The sequence below is a fragment of the Thermobia domestica genome, chromosome 6 (assembly GCF_964235325.1).
Source record: "Thermobia domestica chromosome 6, izTheDome1.hap1.1, whole genome shotgun sequence".
NCBI classification, from domain to species: Eukaryota; Metazoa; Arthropoda; class Insecta; order Zygentoma; family Lepismatidae; genus Thermobia; species Thermobia domestica.
In genome coordinates, this window is record NC_137459.1 from 129,184,443 (window position 1) to 129,190,110 (window position 5,668).

Below are 5,668 nucleotides of genomic sequence, written 5' to 3' on the forward strand. Positions count from 1 at the left end.
CAGATTCTCACAATACATCTACACGCACACTTTTTTTTCTATTTTATTTTCACACCACATTAATCTTCAAATGTTTCAGTACATAGCTTGAACTGCACTTTGTATTGATATATCGGGCTAGAGATGCAAAATAGCCGGATTTTTGGGACGTGTTTTATTTTCATTAAAAAAAAAAGCCTTTTGGAAAGAGAACGGAAATTTTCGCTCTTTTGACACAACTAGCATCTCATAAGTCCCACGTTGGTTGTCTAACTATGATATCAAGTTCTTGAAATTTATACGTCTTGAAATGTGTTGTTTGGGTTGCTTAAAGTCAAACTGGCAGACAAGAAAAAAGTATCATCGCTATTCCAGAAACACTATTGTTTCAGATATTCTTCAATACCTAATATTAGAGCCGAAAAGGCTTTATAATTTTGTTCATGTTTCAGAAGAAAATGTTTCACTAATAGCAGCAGCATAATATGATTTAGTGTAAGGAACTGGAGCAACAAAGCTTAGTGCGGTGGCTCTTGCCTTTTATTTTTCTTCAGATTACAGTTTTTTTTTAAATGTTAGACTATGATGGAAAAAGAAAGCTGGAACACATTGTTGTTTCTTCACTAAATAAGAAATATTAAAAGAACAAAATCCCGAGCCAAAAAAGCATGGAAAAGATATTCGTTTAAAAAAAAAAAGCATTTTTTTTTCGAGACCTTAAACCACTATATAAAATAGTTATTGTTCCCACCACAAAGTTTTCACTAAAACTTTTTTTTTTTTTTGTCGTTAAACATTATTCGAAGAACTGTACAAACAATTCGTTCGAACTAGAAATCCCTATACATTAACCCTTTTGAGATTTCCACTTTTTTAGGTGAATTTTAGACTTTCAGTCAAGCAGCTATTACGTCGAGACTATTTATCGTAGAATCATGGTTCATACCCCGTTTTATTCGGAATGAAACAGTGTTTTCCTAATTTGCAAATTTCTCTAATATGTTCCTAAGGCAATAAAATTCCTGTCCAAATTGGGAAAAAGGATTTTTTTTAAGTCTCAATTTCCTGCGAATTTCTTCCCTCCGGTACACAACATGGAAATGAGAATGTTACCCCCCCCCCAAAAAAAAAAAACCTTTGCTTCACTCCAAACAAAACGAGGTATGAATCATGATACTGGGGTAAATAGTCTTGGTGCTAAAATTAATTTATACTATTTTTTTTTCTAATATCTACTATTGTTATTCAACAAGCTCTAGTATCCAGACTCTTTATCGTAGGATCATGGTTCGTAACTCTTTGTGTTTGTAATGAAAGAATGTTTCCAACTGTGCCATTCAAATTTCCCCATTATGTGCCAGAAGTGAAAAAATCCCGCTCAAATTGGGAAAAAGATATTCTTGTCAGGAAAAAATCTTTTTGAGAATTTCTTCCCCCAGATACATGCTAGCGCCACGGCAGTAGTACAGTTCGAAACGTTACTTCATGACAAACAGAATGGGGTACGAACAATGGTCCTACAATGAACACTCTTGACACTAGAGCTTATTGAATAACAATACATTAGTGAAATATTACTTGTATTAATTTTACAGTGGTAATATTAGTTTGCGAGAGACCAGGTAATGATTTACTACTTTGGCTGTGTAAGAACTATCTCCTTTATATTAGGCAACAAGCAACGCTGCTCTAAATGTAAATAAATTTTTTTTTTTTTTAGAGTGACTGAGCCCTTGGTCACCGACAATACACACTTAAAGGAAATCTATTTTTACGAATATTGGGCTCTATCGCACTAATTACTCCTAGATTTGTACCTTTTTTTAACCTTTGGGTGATTGTCTTAAGAAATACTTGACTTTCTATTTAATTTGGTGATAATGTGTGTTTATTTACATTACTTGTGTAGTTAGGTTGTGTGAATGCCTCATACAAGAAAACTACATTAACATGGAGATTCCACGATCCTTACAAAGAGCCTTTAGATACCCTAATGCCAAAGTTATAGATTAGTTGTCACGTTAATTGTTAATTAAATTAATTAAAGCAAAACAAAACAAAATAATTGCCAGACACTCCTTAGGTCATTTGGCGGTGATTTATGAGAGAAACCTCTTTTAGAGTGTATCCTTTAGAATTCAGAAATTTACATTGCAAGAATTACTTACATTTTCGCTTGGTTTGGTCCCAGCTTCATGAAGCACACACGATTGAAAATAAAGCACTTCGCGCACTTATTACAATTTATTGTTTTTTCGGGTGACTACATCCCACAGTTTCTTCATAAGTTCTTCTCCTATTTTCCTCTGTGGTGGAACGCTGTTAATTCATGGTCTTGGTGGCCCAGACTGCTACCGGCAGAATGGCTAAAACGAACCCAGGACCTCTCAGATGTGAGTAGTTGTCTAGCACACTAGACCTAGTACATGGAGCCGTCTTGGAGTATTACGTACGTCGTTTAGTAGCCTCTTGCTGTGGATGAATACTCGAAAGACAAAGTCAACTGTTGAATAATCTTGAGAATTTTGGGATTCCTCACACAGTAACTCCACGAGTGTGAATATTGTAAATGAAACCTTTTGACCCACATTTTCTTTGTTTATATAGTTGCCGTTTGCGGAACTCTACTTTCTAGCAAACGGATTTCTATTTCAGATTTAGCTACTAAGAGCTAAAAGAGAATGCTAGATCCTGATTTCTCTTTCTACCTGGACTAAATAGACAAGAATAACCTGTGTTAACTAAACGATGTTTTCCCTTTTTCCAATTTTTAAATAAAATAAATTTATTAATTTTTTTCATATTGTCCTGGTAATATTAAAGATTCATCACATTAGTAACTATTACCCAAAAATGGGGAGGGGAATTTAGTAAATCAGCTCTAGCACCAAGACTATTTATTCTAAGATTATGGTTTGTACCTTTTTGTATGATACCAGCGTTTTAAATCGTATCACTTGCATGTCCATATCATGTACCTGAGGGGAGAAATTCCCGCCCAAAATGTATAAAGAAAAGCGGGAAATTCAAATTTTCAAAAATTAACTTTCTCGGAAATTTATCTCCTCAGGTATATGGCAGCGCAATGGTAGTGGTACCGTTGGAAACGCTGCATCATTACGAACAAAATGAGGTACAGACCATGATTCTACGACAAATAGGGATGACCGGGAATAGTAAAGTAGCGATTATGAGTAGCTACTTTACTAAACACGTTGACTAAAAGTGTGTAATCGGGAAAAATTTTATTTAAAAAAAAATCACTATTTACCCTACGACCATGGTTTGTACCTTGTTTTGTTTGGAATGGTGGTAGGTTTTAAACGGTACCACTCACATGTCCCTGAGAGGAGGAATTCCCGAAAAAGGAAAAAGATCTGAAAAATCCCCTTTTTCCATTTTGGGCGGGATATTCCCGCTTCTGGTACATAATAGGGAAATTTGAGTGGTACAGTTGGAAACATTTCTTTATTGCGAACACAACTAGGTGTGGATCATGATCCTAGGATTAATAGCGATGTGTTAGGATTTATCTCTAAAATTTATCCTTTTCTTTCTTCATTCGTCCATGTTTGTGACGTCACTGCCCCCAGGCATCGCAAGCGTGACTGCAAACTGTCCATGAAACACATTCTTTGATGCTTCCCTGCTTGAATGAATGCAAAAAACACGCTGTGAAAAGCTTTACTAGAGATTTAAAAATCAAATTCCGAAGGTCGACGCCATGGTTCAGATCTGTACCAAAAGTCCCCAAAGGGTTAATATACTTGCTCTTTTTTTCTTATGAGTGATCGATTATCCTTGATTGTTGAACTTCTCATATTTATTTATTTTCAGAATGCAGTAATTAAGTCTCTTTTTCTTCTTATAATGGGAAACAAAGGTGGAAAGTACTTTCTTCGTTAAAGTTGAAATATTAAAAAAAAAAAAAAAAAAATCAAAATTTGACAGGCATAAAAGCGGTGGAAGAAACTTTTTTTTAAAAGCCGTTTCTTGAGCACTTGCGTACGTAATATCCAACTTTCAGTATATTTAACAAGAACGGAATAATATAATTTCACTGTGATTAAATGTTCAATGTAAAAAATAACGAGCCACTGTGATCCTATAGCTAATTTCGACACAAAACTGCGCACTTCAAAGAGCAGAATTCACAGTTTTCCGAAGACAGTTGCACGGTAGGAGCTATTTGTGAATTCTCTACACAGTTCCTTCACTTCCAGTGAGGCAAGCCTGTCTGAGTATGCATTAAGAACTGCAAAATGGTTCAGTCTTGCCTGGGTCATTGTGGACCTCATGAGACGCCGCAACATTGAGAAACTTCTCTCGGCAATTGCAGACGTCGCCGGGATAATAAGCAGGAGACGAAGGACTTTCAACACTTCAGGAAACAACTCTCTTGTTTATTTAAATTGTTTCTTGAAATGCTCAACCAGGTCTTGTCAGATGTTTTGAAGTGGAAATAGTGGTGAGCAAATGTTGCATCTGTAGTTGTAGTCGGTCCAGATTGACATGGTATTCTTTTAGAATGTCAATAATGTCTTGAGAAAAGTTACCTTCCAAAATTACATCCTTTATTGCACGATATTTCTTCAGTTCAAGCTGATGGAATCGACTACATTTTGCAAACGATATTGTCCAAACATTCATAATAGGTTGTGCGTAATTTCTCTTCTGCGGTGTTGAATTGGTAATTTTTCGCGGATGTCTGCAAGTGTTCTAGTCTTTTCGGGGTCTGTTTCCTGCGAGGTAGCTGAGGAGATCCTTGTTTATTCTATCGAAGGAGCCCCTATACAATAAAGGGCGACAAAATGAATAATTAATATATCTACAGCGCCCTTGTCGCAATATTACATCCTTTTTTGTTCTATCGAATGCGCCTCTATACAATCAGGGTTGACAAAAGGAATAATTAATATATCTACAGCGTCCTTGGTGCAATATTACATCCTTGTTTGTTCTATCGAAGGAGCCCCTATACAATCAGGGGCGACAAAATGAATAATTAATATATCTACAGCGCCCTTGTCGCAATATTACATCCTTTTTTGTTCTATCGAATGCGCCTCTATACAATCAGGGTTGACAAAAGGAATAATTAATATATCTACAGCGTCCTTGGTGCAATATTACATCCTTGTTTGTCCTATCGAAGGAGCCCCTATACAATCAGGGGCGACAAAATGAATAATTAATATATCTACAGCGCCCTTGTCGCAATATTACATCCTTTTTTGTTCTATCGAATGCGCCTCTATACAATCAGGGTTGACAAAAGGAATAATTAATATATCTACAGCGTCCTTGGTGCAATATTACATCCTTGTTTGTCCTATCGAAGAAGCCCCTATACAATCAGGGGCGACAAAATGAATAATTAATATATCTACAGCGCCCTTGGTGCAATATTACATCCTTTTTTGTTCTATCGAAGGCGGCCCTATACAATCAGGGGCGTTAAAAGGAATAATTAATATATCTACAGCGTCCTTGGTGCAATATTACATCCTTGTGTGTCCTATCGAAGGAGCCCCTATACAATCAGGGGCGACAAAATGAATAATTAATATATCTACAGCACCATTGGCGCAATATTACATCCTTTTTTGTTCTATCGAATGCGCCTCTATACAATCAGGGTTGACAAAAGGAATAATTAATATATCTACAGCGTCCTTGGTGCAATATT